Raw genomic sequence first — 17598 nt, 5'->3', positions numbered from 1 at the left:
ATTTGTACTGGGATTGGTCTGAAAAAAAGTGATATTAAACGTTCCTATGGAAAATAAAACTAAAACGTATATATAATATACGAAAAAATTACCTCTGGATCACGCATTTAACTTATTGGATGTATTTCTGGGAATGTATCCCCAGCAATAAACGAAGGAACGCCATATTACATCAGATGTTGAATCTGCTGAAATACCAGTGGCATTTATATTTTTATTGTAAAACTGGACGTTTCCTTATTTTCTCCCCCTCTGCCATTTTGTTTCTTATTTTTGGCCTAAAAGTGTTTTTCATGCAGGTATTTGCTGCGAAATGGACGATGGGGCGTTTTGCTTTGCATCCATGTTAAGATTACGCCGTCTTCGTAGGATAAAATTGCCGTAAACGACTAGTACACTGGAGTTTCTTTTTATGGTGGCAGTGTCCCAAAATGAACAACAGGGGGAAGTGTAACCACAGTGCACGATCGCTGATAGTCAACTAAAGAAGCGTGTGACGTAATGTTGCAACAACATTGCAGGGCTTCATATGTCGCTGTGTCAGATATATGTTTTAGTCTTTAAATGTTTTGTTCCAACAAATTTTTTTAGTTAAACCAAAGATCAAGTTGGCTCCCCTTGAATCCATGCATATTATTCGCTTCACGGCTGTAACAATAAGATACGTATGTTTTTTATTTTATTTTTTTGTTTTTGTTGTTGTTTTTCGTCCAAAAATGTTAGTAGCATTTAGTTGTTTCAATGCTTGCGAACCTTACATAGAAGTGTGGGAATTCTGTAGTGGGTAGCAAAAACGTAAAGTGGACAAACCCCAAACAACAACTACTTTTCGGAAATTTGCAAGAATGGTATAAGTGAATAGATAACTATAACCATAATCAACCCGTAAACGGGAATACTTGAGCCATGTTTTTCTTAATTTTGCAAAAACTGTGATTTTGCCACGTTAGAGTTTCTGACCTGAGATATGTGCAAATCTTAATTAAAAATTATACTACCTCATTCATTTTTCATGATTTTACAGATTAAGTTATGGCTCTCAGGTTCAAAATTTGAGAACCACTAGATCAACGTGAACAGTAAAACAATAGTGGAATCTACAGAACCACAACGAACAGCGTCGATTAAAATGGCATAACATTCTTTTTGTGAAAGCATGTTTTAATACAACCAATGCATTTTATCTCATTGGGTTTGTGTGGTTACCTTGGGCGATGTCTTCTTTTTAGTTCAGTCTTCCTGCATACTTACACTGGGGGGCAGCAAAAGAATTTCCGTTTTCGATTAACTATTTTTAAAGGTTGGAATACTACTCACATAGCACAAAACAAGACTTAAATCATTGCACTTTTTGTTTTAATGGGCATATATATGCATATTTTAAAACTGTCAGTCATCATCGATATCCCTGTCAATTTTAGAATGCGAGTCTTGGAGATCAAATCTTGCAGGTGACATGTTACTAATCAAAACTCTTCCACTAGATGTCGAAAAGAAAAAAGAATAAAAAACAAAAATGGGGCGAATCACAATTCTGATTGGTTAATCTGGAACTTCCCTCGGTAACGTCATAGGGCCGAGGGGAGGAGTTCGGGGGAGGAAGAGGACCAGAGGAGGCAAGAGGCGGCATTGGAGCCTCCATCATCAGGGAGAGAGACACTGCGCAGCCTACGCACCCGGGAACGAGGTCGCCTTCTCGGCCACTGAACACGTCCTCCTCGGCCCCCCCTCTTGCGGGCCTGGAAGTCAAGCAGACGGATACAAAGGAGCAGGAGCATCAAGGGCATGTCCCACGTATCGATCCGATCACCTGTTTCTCACACCTGGAACCGGAAGGATGCTCTATGTCCACGAGCACATGTGCTGGATGTGAGAGGAAGAAGAAGAGGGAGGGGAGGGGGGGTGCTCCACGTTTACGGCAGATGGACATCTTGTACGAATGCGTGTAAGTTACACCTCCTGTGGGTTTCTTGCTTGTGCATGTATTCTGTCGTCCTCTTATCAAAGCTGTCATCACATGCGTTCGTGTTTTTACATATAATGTTTATAGGATTGTTGTGGTTATTTAATATGAATTGCAAATCCACAGAGGCATTACTTGAATATGATTGATCACATTATAAAAACGATTATTAATAGTAACCAATAAGCATAGTTATGCGATCAATGCAATCACTCTTATATTTTTAAAGCGGGATAAATTCTTTAAAGGAACCAGTAATGCTTAACTAAAATCAAGCATTGCCCCAAAATTCTGAGATGATCAAAATGTAATTTTCCCTTTTGTGGCCATAGTTAATAATAACAAAAGAAGACAACAAACTGACAAACTGGAAATCAATGTAAGTACAAAATGTTCAAAAGAGCCACTCTCGACTATGTTAGAACAATGAGTGCATTTAGAACTACTTTCTCAAATGTAATGCCACAATACAAAGTGAGTTTTGGGGAAGCCACGTTTGCAACCCAGTAATAAATTTCAGTTTAAAATATTTGGGGTGTTCTGTTCCCATTCAGGAAGGAGCACGCACACTCATGCACACGCACTTGTGTGCTGCCATGGCAAAGAACAGAGCCTGTTCCTGTCTTTGGTTATCTAGCTGTATGAGTGTTAATCATCCATCATAAAGCTAGATAACCGAAAGTAGGAATGACCTTCAAACCTTCGCAAGACAAGAAGACAGAAGAAACACAAGAGGATGTGCTGGCTCTTCGTTTCAGGTTAGGTTTGCTTTGAGTCTCAATCTTTTGCACGTTTAAATATGATGTTTGATGATATCGTTTGGCAAACGCTTCATAAAGACCTGATCAAAACTTCATACATCACTCCCCTGAATCTATATGGATCCCAAGATTTGAAATCAAGGAGCCTTTTTTGCTCTTTCTCAGACATTTTTTGCCATCTGAAATGGTCCCACTTCAGTTAAGTTTCTGTCAACTTAATAGGATAATTTCACACATTTATTGACTATTTTAAGTAATAGAAAATGCTACTTTTTTATCTTTATTTTACAAAACTGTTCTCTTCAATTTTTGTACCACACTTACCCTCACCAAGATCTAGTGGTCCAAGTTATTTTCAGGTGGTATATAAAAAAAAAGAAAAAAGAAAAAGCCACATTACTGTAGGCAATTACACACATGTAACAACTGGTTTAAAAAAAAATAGCTACTGTATTTTGTTTAACACATATTGGGTTATTTTTTGCCCTTTTTGTTTGTTGAACCTAGAAGTTTTAAGGGTGGGGCAAAAAGGCATCCTATAGTCGAATAACTAAACATCAACTAAGTCAAGTTTATTTGTGTGGCCCTGAATCATCACAGTCTCAAAGACAAAATACACAGTATCAAAGAAACTAGTACTTTTTTCCAACTACAGTGGCTGAAAAATTGCATTAAAAATTGGTTCATAAAATCCATCGTCCTATTACAATGGTATTGAAACAAGTGATATGTACTTTTAGAAAATAAATAGTCATTGATCATCATAAGCAACCAACAGTCAAGTGATCATCCTATCAGGGAAAAGAGATTAGATCATGAAGAATGACGACAAAAAAAATCTTCTTTTAGTGTGCGTTTAAAATTTGTTTTAAATCTACAGTAGTTACTTTTCATCCGCCTTGTGTTAAGAGAGAAGCTCATTTTGCATCTTTTCTGCTCCAAGCCGCAGACAAATCAAGGAGGCACACAAATGAAGGCCTCGTGGCCTATTTGAGGCAGCACATGCTTGCATGCTCACTGGCATGGTGTTGTCAGCCATCTTGACATTCTCCCTGCATGGTGTGCAAATGGAAACCCAGCAGCCCTAATTGGCACTATTTATTCTTAAGACCTGGTTTGAACGTTTGATCTCACTAAGTCTAGATTCATGATGAGGTCACAGTATTGAGGCCTCTCACAGGTCACACTCTATTTAACCCTTTATGAGGCAATGAAGCAAATTTGTTCATTTTTAATTAGCTGCGCACTTCATTATAAAGCAATTAGCACTCTTGGGTTTCCTTACTCGTGGAAGAAAATGATAAAACTGCATCTTGAATAGTCATGAAAAATTAGACTGCGGTACAACCTGAGGAAACTGTATCATACAAATCCCTAAGAAATTGAGAGTAAAATGCCCCAGTGTCCAAATCCTTCTTTGAAGAGTTAACTCATTTGGTTTGGACATTAATCTTATAGAAATACTCATTATTATGCATGCATATATGTCCCATAACACTGTCATCATGACAGACTTGAAACTCACTGTAAAATACAAAACTCTAAAATATTAGAAAAATAAATAAAAAGCACTTGTTGCCCAAAATATTGATATTAATTAAAAATGATCACAATTACAATCCCTTAATAAACATTCATAAATCACAAAGTATTGCATGCTTTAAAAAACGTTTTTTTAATAATCTTTCAGATGAAAAGTATTATTATTATTATTATTATTATTATTATTATTATTATTATTATTATTACTATATTGTTTACTGCTGAATGCATTTCAAAACCAACTTTAAAGCACCTCTTTTGTATAATGCCATCAGGCGTTTTTTGCAATGAATCTATTGCGTTAGATTCAATAGTGAGCCACATCTACATTTTAAATCACGCAATTCTGATGCACTATCTGAAGAAAGATTAATTCCTTAATTTGTACTTGTGGTTTGGAAGTGTTCCTATGGGGATGTTATCAAAAGATTAAGCTGATAAACGTCAAAATGCATTTTTTTAAAGCATAACTCGTTAGGAAATGTGAAACGCAATTTGTTAATGTTAAATGTATGTGCTCTCCAAATTTGGAGTTGGCCCTAACAAAAAAAAGGCTGTTTTTCGTCGCCTGCTCTCATTTGAAAAATCGAATGGATTCAAACAAAACGATTATTGGATTGTAATAATGAAAAACAACACGGCAAAAATGACATATATAGCCTACTCACTTAAGTGTTGGCGCGTGCCTTTTCGTTGAATCTGTAAACATGAACATTAATTCTATTTTTAAAACGTGCTTTACGTATCTTTTGTGCTTCAAGGAAAAGGACGACGGAGATGATATTTTGACCGCGTGCAAAATTAGAGCGAGCGAGCGAGAGAGAGAGAGAAAGAGAGAGAGAGAGAGAGAGAGAGAGAGAGATAGAGAATGAATCACTTTGAGGGGCAAACAACCGCACCACTCATTAACATAGTTGCATAGAAACGAGAGAAGCTGAATATTTAAAGAAACAGCGACACTATTTTCAACACCACCTACACACGCAGCTGGATAATTCACGGATGACGCTTGTTATGCAGCATGCTTTTTTTTTAAACGTCACTTTCATTATCTGTGCAGTTCTACATTAAGACAAATTACATGTAAACGCACTGCTGTTATTTTGTTATTTTAGTTCCCTTGGTGGAGCAATAACTATTAAAAATATGCACCTTTAATTGTACACAGTTAGGTAGGACCCTTCAAATTTCACAATTAATTTGGGGCAATATTTTTGGGCAAATAATGTTCTCTGAATATTGTCCAAATGACATCCGTTTTTGATACATGTAACTTTCAACTGTCACAAAGTACAGTTATTTTACATAAAGTGTAACATTCATTCAGCATTATATGTTGTGGTAGACAGACAGTAGTGAAATGTTGAAAAGACTGTTTCTCTACTTAATCCCAGAAAAGATGTGCATATGTGACCTTCATGAGATTGTAAAATGCCTTTCTAGCAGGAGTCACCAGGTTGCCATTGAAGACCACGTAATTAGCCAAGAGCCTCTTTTATAAATGGCTCACTCGTAATCTTAGGTTGCATTTTCCTAGAAATATTGTAGATACAAAAACGTTTGCAGAGATTTATAGAAATAGAGTTGCATATTATATTTAGTTGCTTCCCACCTTGTTAAATCCTGCTTGCTTTTTATTGTGAGAGACATTAACCTTGGTATTATTCCAAAACAATGAGTGGCTATATAATTAACTATATCATTCAAGGTAACATAAACTAACTTTTGAATTTTTGCATTTGCATTTATCAGTTTCAAAAAGGTTAGTGACTCCCTGATTTGGACCAAGGAAAACCACAGCATACGTGACCCTGGTTAAGTGATAAACTGCCTTGTTGATTCCCCACTTTTGAAGTCATCTCAAACCATGCCCTTGCCTCATTCACAAGTCCTGTTGGTAAACACGTGCCTCATCGGGCACATTATCATTCTGAACGAGGCCTTGCTCCACAATGGCAGCTTTGTGCATGGGCCACTTGACAAAGACTGGCCTGCGCCGCGTCTGTGCAAATTCGTGTGCGTGTGTGCGCAAAAAAGGGAGAGGGTTGCAACGAAGCCTGGGTAAACAGGTGGGAACGGCGATCCAGACAACAGCAGACGTCTCCCGAAAAGTCGTCTTTTGTCTTTAATGCCTCTTTTTGTCTGCGTGGCACATTCTCACCGTGTGGGTGTGTGTATGAGCATCTGTAGTTGTGTGCATGGTTGTACATGCTATGTGTTGTACATTATTTAGACCTAATGATTCTCAAAGTGTGGCATGTTGATCTTTTCTTGTGGCATTTGCAAGACCCAATTAAAAAAAAAAAACGCTGACATTTGAAATACAATGAAAAATTCCTTTCAACTTGTACCTACGCATATCGTTTAAACATTTGAATAATCACATACAGTTAGTAGTAGAGCTCAGTTGTAATTTAACTTTTAAGCAAACAGTATGACAAATTTGCGTCAAAAGTGCAAATTGCATTCAACTTTTATGTGCAATGTATAAACGAGCTTCTTCATCTTTAGGTTGAGTTAAATCATAGAATTATAAATAGCAATCTCTAACCGGAAATTGTATGTGCACACAAGGTGCTTTATGCCCTTCGCTTCATATCAGGAAAGTGACTGTGTCTGAATACGATTTATTTGACGTGTAGGTGATGGTTGTTTGTTGTGCCACTGTTGTTTTGTATTTTGTCTTCTAGTTTTATGTATGGACTAGAGATAAAAATTTGCGACTCGCTAAATCTGGTGCAGCAATACTTTTACCTGTGGCCAGTGTAATTGCACGCTGTCCATGAAATAATATAAGAGAAGGGAGTAAGTATAAACCAAACTGTGGCACCTGGATTTGCCACCTCTGTGTGTAACACAATTTTGGTGGGGGAATGTCATCATATTTTATTGATAAGTGTGACTCAAACCCTCTGAATCATTGTAGGAATCAATATATTGAATGAATTATTATTCATTATTCATTCCTTGACTGAGCTGCAACTATAGGTGGGTTTGAGGGGATTGTCACACACATACACGCTCACGATCGAGGGGATAAGGTGTGTATGGCCATCCTCAGCAAAAGGATGTGGTTTCTTTTGAAAGTAATATATAATGTCATGGATGGAGAACTTGCGCCTCTCCTGTGCTGAATTTAAAGAAAATGAGGAGAGCCACTTCTATAGAATGGCGTAAAGTCAGCAGTGTCCCCACCCACAGCGGCGCATATGCCCATCTGAACTCCAACCCAGCTAGATCTGAACTTTGAAGGTTCAAAACGGACGGCTGTGGTGGGAAAGGACTATTGAGCCAACACACAGTAATTGGTAAATACAATACAATAAATATTTATTTTGAAAGGCTTGATGGAACACAATTAGGTATGGTTATGTTTCTTAATATTGCTTTGTGTCAGGTGACTGCAAAAAAAAACATCAGCGAGCTTCTTCCTAACAATATGAATGGCAAACAAAAATTTAATGCAGCAACAATGAGGAGTGCATGGAGTGCATGAACAAAAAGTTGTGAGAGTACTGAGTGGTACAAAGCAATAATTTTATCAGCCAGCTATTAACAACATATGTTATATTCTTGTGAGCTAACAAGCTATATTTTTACATGCTAACACTTGCTATACTGTCATGTTGTCTCAAAACACCATATTCATTTATAAAAATTGGTCGAGAATAAATTGGGTGCCAACAACCATTTTTTTTTTGTTGGGGACATTTGCTGTAATTTTGTCATCACAATATCATATTTCAGCAAATTCTTTTGTTTTGATAAACTCTGTAGCTTGTTCTGAAATTGAGGGATTTACATGAAAAAAAAATCTTACATAATTAGCGGTGCTGAGATTCAATTTAGGGGTGCTCAAGAGCCTTTCTAGAATGGACTAGAAACGCCCATGGTCAGATATATCATGGTTGCCAGGTCAAGTAAATGTGAGGTACCTGAACTGGGAACCAGTGATGTGTCAGTCCACCCACCAGGAGACCACAGCTGCCAATCCCGTCTTAATCCGGGGATAAACCTGATTATCCCACTCAGGCTTGTTCTTGTCTTTGTAACACTGACGGGGGACCTTTCACACCTCTTTTTTTTCCCATGGTCGAGTGGATCGGAACTGTTAAGGTCCCCAATGGGGACTTGTGGTTGCCATTCATTCCTTTTTAATGCAGCATGCCGTTGACTCATTCAACCCCAAAGACATATTTTTATTGTTTTTTTAAATCTAGATATTTTATCCCAGGCACTATATATATATATATATATATATATATATATATATATATATATATATATATATATATATATATATATATATATATATATATATATATATATATATATATATATATATATATATATATATATATATTTTTTTTTTTTTTTTTGGGATGTTATTTTATTTATTTATTTTTTTCAAAATGTTACATGTTTGGCTATTGGGGCTATCAATGGCTGATGGATTAAGAATAATTACGTAATCAATGCATTAAGAGCTAAAGTAATCATTTACTTTAAGTACTAACGTTCAAAAAATTACTTTAGGTAATAAGTCCTAAAGTAACTGATTATGTACTGAAGTACTGAAGGAATGAATTACTTTAGGTAACTAAGGATTAAGTGATTCTTTTATGTACTTTACTACCTAAAGTATTGTATAAAAGTAAAAGTAAAATTACTACAATACTTTATTACCGGTACCAAATGTAATTTATTACCTTAGTAATTCATTTAGTGCCAGCCATTTTTAGGCGCTCATTTAACCATACAATTAAAAATAACAAAAAAAAAGAATCTGATATTCAATGTCTGGACTTAAAAATATATATTTTTCATTGAATGAGTTAAAAATTGATCAATGCTATCAGTATTGAAATACTAAGCAAATAATTCCGAATTTGTGTTTATTGAACCGTTAATATCTGGGCGTTGGTGTTTAAATAATCTCCTGAGGCTCTTTTACACTCATTCATGATTTTCCTTTTTTTTTTTTCCATCTTTTCCATTCAACTATATTTTTTCACTGCTCTATAACGTGCGACGAGCGTACACGGATCGTTGCTCTCCGCGAGCCATGGGTCAGGATCCACTCCACAGAAATCAAATAATCATCCCGGGATGCATTTCCATTCCTTCCCGCCGGTGACTCAGACTGCCAGTCAAGTTCAAGTTCACAGGATAGAAATGTCTGGACACTTCATTCACTTATTCTCCTCCCCCTTTTGAACCCCGACCCCCTCTTGGCGTTAAGATGACAGAGGGGCCGTGGCGTTGTTATGGCAGCAGGCTGGACGGCCCGGCTATGTGTTGGTGAAAAGGACAGCCTGTCACAAACGCACATAGAGGCAGAGAGAAGGGAGACGTAGGGTCCCCCAACAGCTGTGCACAAATTCCCCCCCGCCGACAACACTAGCACCCCAAAAGCATCGACCCGCCCGCCGAATCACTCCCCCCCTCCCGCTCATCAGGCCTTTCAAATAGCACCCGGACCCTGGGAACACCAGCAATGTCACATTTATCATCCTCGCGACCCTTTCTCGCCGCTTCGCGCATCCTTCGTCGCCACACAAACACACAAATCACATCTCACGATTCTAAAAAGTGTAGCAATGACTGTTTTTGTCTTTTCAGGAAAAGAAGCAGCAAATGCCATCGTGTTGTGGATCGCCATTCAAGTCTCTCACATTTAAAAAGGAATTTAAACGCATTTCACTTGTCACAACTATGAACCTGAAGCCCAAGTGACTGCCGTCTATACTCAGACTTTGCCTGGAAATCAATGAAAAAACAATTTGGGAGAAAACTTGATCCGAGCCAACCGATTTTTGAATCTTCATGTCAATTTCATGTCTTTATATGAAACGATAATTCAAATAAATGCTCTTATATTTTCACTTACTGTGTGGTTCTCTTTTATTCCTTACATCAGCTTTTATTGCAAATGTTATTGCTATAAAAATACTAATGTTCTGCACAGACCTTTATATTGAAATCAGGAGGTGTTACTATTATAATATAGCGTAAGGGACAAGAGTGACTTTAAAAAATAAAAACAAACATAAAACAAATGTGGGTATCTGTAGAAGGTATCAATTTATTGAATGACTAAGATAGAACAGAAAATATGTGAGAAAGCAATTTAAAAATAATGCAACTGTTGTAAATCTGAGTGGCTCGGTGGGGCAGTGGTTTGTACATTCAACTCACATTTCAGGGACCTGAGTTCAAATCCATCTCACTCTGGCCTTCCTACATGGAGTTCGCATGTTCTTCCCGAGTCTGCATGGGTTTTCGCCAGGCATTCCGACTTCCTCTCACATTCCAAAAACATGCATGGCAGGTGCATGACTTCCTCTCACGTTCCAAAAACATGCATGGCAGATGTATTGGACATACTAAATTGTCCTTAGAAGTGATTGGGTGCGTTGTTCGCCCCTGTGTGCCCTGTGATTAGCCGGCAACCAGTTCAGCAGTTCAGGGTGTCCCCCCACCTACTGCCTGCAGTCAGATGGGATAGGCACCAGCAAGCCTGCGACCCCTTGTGAAGAACAAGATCTGTGAGCAAACTATATATAGATATAGATATAGATATAGATATAGATATAGATATAGATATAGATATAGATATAGATATAGATATAGATATAGATAGTAATGTGTTTTAACGTATAATGTTTTCTTGTAGATAAGCAGCTATAGAAAATGGATGGATGAATGTAGGATATGAATAACCAACCAGTGTACGACTAATATCAAAGTTAAATATAATAAAAAAATAAGGGGTAGGATTAGATAAATTTTGCACTTTTTCCTATTCCCTTTGAACATGTGTTCTCTACATTAATCTCTATTTATGACTTCCTTTTTCACTTTTTGTTTCAATTTTGTTCTCAAATCTTGCAATATGTTAAAAAAACAACAACAACTTGTTGTGGCGCAAGATAGATGTATTTACTATACTCTTCATTTAGCATAATAGATGTGAATTTGAGGTTCCAGTTAATGGAGACCTTCATTGATCATGTCTCAAGTGGTCTTTTGAAAGTATAAACGTGACAAGTCAAGACAGCAGATGGACAAACGTTCACATGATGTCCGAAGTGAGTCGAACAGAAGAGTCGTGACCTTTTGCTCTCCTGGGACGCAGCTTGACCCCGCGCAAATTGCCACACACGTGCTGCTTCCTCCCAGGGGTCTTGTTGCAGTTGACCCTCAAGCCGAATCACCAAAGAAATAGTATGTTCTCCAGGTTATTAACTTCGCAAGTTCGTTTGCTTTAAATGGAAAGTTAGTACAGGTCTTTTTTTCCCATCAAATTAAGATGATTATCTGTAAATCTATCAGAAGTAATGGATAATAACAACTTGTTTTCTTATAATGTATTTGTTGCAGAAAAAAGGCCAACAGGTCACAGAGTTGCATTTGAAAACTCATCAGACATTTGTTGATTTCATGGAGTTTAATGAGCAGGATTATGCAAACATTTAAGTGAAAAAAAATAGTTAAAAAAACCATTCAAATGTTGGTTGAGGAACTTCAACATTTATTCAAGTTATATTTCGCACATTGCTGGTGCACTGGTTCTTTTTCTGAAGTAGTAAACAAATGACCAGTTTATCTGTGAGTTTACAAAGTTTCCTAACTAATCTTGTGAGATTTTATTGGTTATATCAATTTGATATGATTTAATATCTTGATACAAAAAAGGGGATAAATGATACCTTGATAATGGATGAAATGGTATTTTCACAGAATACAGACGCAGCTCTGACTGCTATTTCGGTCAAAGCCGTTCGGATCCCCGTGTGATACAGTGGGGTTTGCTGCCACTTGCTCTTGAATAAACAAAATATTGTCTTTAGAAGACATAGATTCTTCCCCAGAAGGCTTTTATTCATCTGATGAGGGAAGACGATCTTTATCTGCCAGAGGTGTTTAGAGAAGGCCTTAAAAGCCCATATGGCACGCTACTGGAAAAGTGGAGAATACAGTAAATACATCATGTTTAATATAATATTTCTTTAAAATTTAATTTTGTCTTTCTTATTAGCAGTTTAATTAATGAATAAAACGTAAGTAAATGTCCAAACAACAATAATGTTAATTATGGTATTGTTAATAATAGTAATATGAATAATCATAATTATGATTAATATATAGCATCTTTGAGGGGAAAAAAGGGAACAATAGCCTTTAGGGTTCAGTAAAATGCATCCATCCATCTATTTTCTATAGTAGTATTATATTATTATATGTTATTTAATAGCTTTAGTATATAATATTCTAATCTCAATGTTAACAGAGGAATTGGCTAGCATTAGCCACGAGCTGGAAGCCAGTAGACAGGAGCAGTACCGGTCTTATAAGCAGTCGAGGCTCCTTGAGGCTGATAGGGGTCCAATTTGTCGTTGTTTTCTCAGTTACTGTATGTACAGGAAAAGTCACCACTTCCGTGCTGTAGCCCAATTTATTTGAGAGCAGTGTGTTCCATCAAATAAAATCCACTATAACATGCTATAAACACATTCACAACTACAGTGGTTGTCTAAATGTTTTCCGCCGACGCACACTTGCTCATCCTTTCATGAATCCGACCACAAGTTTGCGTTATCACTATGTGAATAAGGCAGTTTGGGGTCAGTAAACTAGACATTTTTGTCATACATGTGATTAGGAATACCTCAGTGGCCCCTTAGTATAGCACTGACAAAAAATGCTTCTCAGTAAAGCATCCAATTAGTTAGACTGTGACATGATATTTTAAGTATGAAATTTTTCAAGTGGCACATGAGATTTTTTTTCTATGCATTAAATCCACCAGTATGTAACCCATCTTGTACAGTACTGGAAATGACAGACTGAGCTGCAGTGGCGAGCGGGCAGCTCGTTTGTGTGTGTGCAAGGCTGCAGATGATTGCACGGTCATTTATATCTTCCAACTCACTGAGCTTTAGCTCTTGTATTCCTCATTTGCATAAGAATGCCATCAGGTCCTGTGAACTTCCCCAACCTATTGACCCAGCTCCCCAGACATGAATAGCCGCGCTTTGACGCTCCCCAGCCACTCAAACAGCCTTTAAGTCCCAATCATGGTAATTTAATATATCTTAAGCCCCTGGCTGCTTGGCTAGAACCCCTCCACAAGTTTGTTTTAGGCATTTACAGATTCCCGCCTTTGTAGACCTATTCATATTTGGAAAATTTAAGAGATTGCAAGGTAATACAAAAAAATACAGCAGTTTTTCAACTGTGTAATAATCCACAGTTCAATAAGATTATATGATTCGAGCAAGATTTTTATTTATTTATTATTATTTTTAGTGATACTTTTGATTGTGCAAGAATAAAATGATGGTAACAAAACAGCCCATTGGAATTTTGTTCACTGAAAAAAAATCATGTTCACAAGGGTTTTCTAGTACTGTATATCAAGGTTTTTTTTTCAAGAAATCAATTCGGCACTTGCAAGAAACTTTCATGTTGCTCTACAGCACCCTCTGTAGCACAAAGGTTGTGTTTTACGTTGTGAAGAGGCGCAAAACTGTTCTTTGTGGTTCACTCAAAGACATTGAAACTTTAATTGACACTTTGAAACCACTACAAAGGTTACCATGTTTTCTATTATTGTGATTATATAATCCTTTCAGAGGTCGCATTAATTGTTGAAGGGTCAAAGAATATTTCAACAAATGAGCAACTAATCCCATCCTCAAACCTTTACTGTAAATCACTTGCACTGTCAAGGGCATCATTTCACATTTGGCACCATCTGCTGGATATAAAAGTCACATTGAACAATGAATACTGTATGTGGCATTCATACCGCATCGATGCCATTATACAAATGAAGTGTATCTTTCAAGTGGGAGGATCAGTTCTCACTTACCAAAAGTGACATATTTTTCACCAAGATATTGTAGATTGTTCAGCCGCAAAATTCATCAGTCATCTAAGGAGCTGGTTTAAGGTCTGTATTGTTGCTATTCAAAATGTTCAGCTCATTCAATTCACCTTGACAAAGATTCCCAACACTCCCAAAAGCTATGTTCTTGCTAACAACTTTTTTCACCATTAGTATTTTTCTTATCCACTTTTTTTGTATCCTTCAACTATTTCTATTTCACAACTGAGTCACACCTTTCCAACTTCAAGACATTCCAACAAATTAAGCCTTTGTATTCCTCATTCCAAAACTTTACATTTTTGCAAATATTTCATACTTTAACCCTACAAAATCCCTAATAATTTTATTTAACACAACCAACATTCGATGAACAAAGACGTGAAGGAACACTTTTATTTCATGAACAGCTATTTAATGTGTTTACACAATTACAGTAAATATAAGTTGACCATGTACATTTTTAAAATGGTAGCAATTTAATTTCCTTCACTCCTCAGGCATCGCAGTCATTGTAAAATTGTGTTTTGTATCCGTACAAGTACTGCCAGAGTGCCTGATGAGCCATCGGAATGAGGCATTCATAAATAGTTTCCTAAGACAGACGTTTGGAAAACAAAAAAACCCTCCATGCTGCGGGAGCGGCTAACCTCTGAAAGCAGATATTTGTTCAAGCAAACAAAGCACATGTTTGTCTCTCTGTGCTTGGTTTCCTAATCACAGCTTCTAATTAACACAGTTTCTTTCCACCTATTGGAGATCAAATCCTCACAATGATCATTGTGAACTTTGATGAGGTGGCATCCCATGCTTTCATACATGGGACAATAATCTTCATCCTTGGCCTGGTTAGGTGCACAAGCAGAGCTTAGTGAGGCCCACACTGTTGAATTATCCCTTTCTTTCTCCATTTAACAACCAAGACACGTCCTTGATGGACTCTCAGCCGAAGAACAGACAAAGCTGAGCTGAATCTATCAGTTCCTTGATTATTCTTTGACCCATGTCAATATTCAACCACTGTGGTTTTATTAGGACGACGAATAATCTTTAATGGACTAATTGTAATCAGAATTGTTAAAACTTTTTCCGCTGAGAGTCTAAAGCCACACAAAGAAAAATACTGTAGAAAAAACATAGGGTGCAACAAGTTGAAACCAACATGATATTCTCATAGCATTATGATAGTGTGTCAGAGCCATTCACTCAAGTGTGGGTGTGTGTTACATAGGTTATTTTAGATCATTTAATAGAGTGTATAACAGCATACAGAGTATGAGAGTGGCAGTGTGAATGAGAGGGTTTCAGTGGTTTCAATAGTGAGTGTGAGAACATCATCAGTTACATGTGCAAGAATGTTTCAACAGTGTGTGAGAGCATGAAAACAGTATGTATGAGATCAATGACAGTTGTGTGTCCATTAGTGATTTAAGTGTCTAAGAGCATTTGCCAGGCATGAGTATGAGAATGTCTCATTAGAGCAGGCATGTCCAAACCCATTCCTCGAGGGCCGCCCATCCGGCATGTTTTGGAGGTTTCTGTCCTCCTAACACGCCTGATTCAAATGATCAGTTCATCAGCAAGCTCAGCAGGAGCCTGACAACAAACCTGATCATTTGAATCAGCTGCATTGGATGACGAAAACATCAAAAACATGCAGGATAGGTGGCCTTCAAGGACCGGGTTTGGACATGCCTGCATTAGAGGATAAGACCATTTCAGTAGATTGTGAGAGAAATTTAATAGTGTGTAAGTGAGTATTTCAATAGTGTTTCGCTGGCCGTTTCAATAGTTTGTGTTTGAGCATTTCAGTAGCGGACATACTGTAAGTTTCAGTAATGTATATTTCTGTAGTGTGTTTGGGAGCATTGTCAGTCATGCATTTCAGTAGTGTTTGTGGGAGCATTTCTGTAGTGTGTGAGCGGTCACCCTAAGTGAAAATATGCGCGATAAAATGGACCGTCAGGGACGTTGCCAAACAGTGTTTCAGTAGTGTGAGAGCATTTCGGTAGTGTGTAAAATAGTATTTCAGTAGCGTTTTGGGGCATTTCAATAGTTTGAGTTTGAGCGTTTCTGTAGCGGGCATAAACTTCAGTAGTCTGTGAGTATTTCTGTAGTGTGAGAGCATTGTGAGTCATGCATATGAGTGCGTTTGACTAGTGTTTGTGGGTGCGTTTCTGTAGTGTGTGAGCGGTAACCCTAAGTGATGTACCTAATAGCCTCTCACACACCGGGCAAAGTGCACGCATCATGTTTTGTGAAGCTCTGATGAGACGTGACAAGCCGGCTCGCGCTCAGAGATGCGCAAATTTGCTCCATTTTTGCTTCACTGGAGATTTCTTTATTTCATAAAGGACAATGGTGTCTTTCTTTTTCATTCCCTACGTTGCCCCCTTCTCTCTCGTGTTCTCTCTCTCTCCGTCTTTCACACTCACATACGCACACTCGCATACACATGCACACAAAGCTTCGCTGGCAGACAAACGCACACTTGCTTGCTGTCATGCTCATTTTGATGGTAATTAATGACATCACCCTTCGTGCGGTGCATGGTGGTGGTTGTGTGTGTGTGTGTGTGTTTTGGGGGGAGCGCTTGGGGTACATTTGTTTGTTGAGCAAACCGTGGGAACGGGGATCTCTCCAGGGTGGCGAGTCAGGGCCTCCAACAATACATATGCTGTTGCTTTTCACCCAAACACCCCCAAGAGAATCATCAGCTCTCCTTATCATTCATTTCATCCCGCCACGTCTGTATGGTGTTCCTTGGCCGCTTTCGTATTGTTGAGTGAGAATTTACTACCGTCTCTCTGTCACTGCACCTCATGTGCACTTGATGAAAATTTTGCCCTCCGGTTTACCAGTTTTTATAGTTATATTTATTTTCATTACAGGGATTTGTGGCAGCTCAGTTGCTCAGTGCTCAGCACACATCGGCCTCACAGTTCAGGGACCTGAGTTCAAATCTGTCTGGCTTCGGCCTTCCTGTTTGTTAGTTTCCATGTTCTCCCCGAGCCCGCATGGGTTCTCTCTGGGCATTCCTCCCACATTCCAAAATCATGCATGGCAGGTGAAAAAACTGATCTCAGTATAAACATCTATCCCTCCATCCATTTTTTTAGTCGCTTATCCTCACAGGTTACAGAATTTCTGAAAAATCAATGTTGTTATGTGATGTTGTTACATATTGTGTTATGTCATCTTATATGTGTTACTTTCTGTATATAATGAGCAATAGCAAATAATTGTACATACAAGTAAGCATTTAACGAAATAAGTAATTTATGATTTAGTTACCAAGCAAGTAAAAAATTGCATGTAATTCACGGAGAGTTTTGCATAGTCGACATACAGTCAAAGGGGAAAAAACTCAAAGCAGTTAAGGTATGCTTGAAGCTGTTTTATTTTTAAATGCAGAAATTCTAAGGAACACGTTTGAAACA

General features: G+C 37.7%; 2 long non-coding RNA genes across 2 annotated transcripts; one reads left to right on the top strand and one right to left on the bottom strand.

Annotated features, from left to right (window-relative positions):
* Positions 1-1339: 1339 nt before the first annotated feature.
* On the bottom strand, positions 1340-5051 carry LOC148424615 (uncharacterized). Its single transcript, XR_015865483.1, has 2 exons — positions 4935-5051; positions 1340-3060 (listed from the first exon to the last, which is right to left on the bottom strand). It is a non-coding gene; the product is annotated as an uncharacterized LOC148424615 (long non-coding RNA).
* On the top strand, positions 1624-10151 carry LOC148424614 (uncharacterized). The gene is made up of 3 exons (XR_015865482.1): positions 1624-1945; positions 2518-2721; positions 9889-10151. It is a non-coding gene; the product is annotated as an uncharacterized LOC148424614 (long non-coding RNA).
* Positions 10152-17598: the final 7447 nt, after the last annotated feature.

Source organism: Hippichthys cyanospilos, chromosome 4, assembly GCF_059441005.1.
Source record: "Hippichthys cyanospilos isolate Australia breed blue-spotted pipefish chromosome 4, RoL_Hcya_1.0, whole genome shotgun sequence".
Classification (NCBI taxonomy): Eukaryota; Metazoa; Chordata; class Actinopteri; order Syngnathiformes; family Syngnathidae; genus Hippichthys; species Hippichthys cyanospilos.
This window is presented reverse-complemented; position numbering and strand designations above follow the sequence as displayed.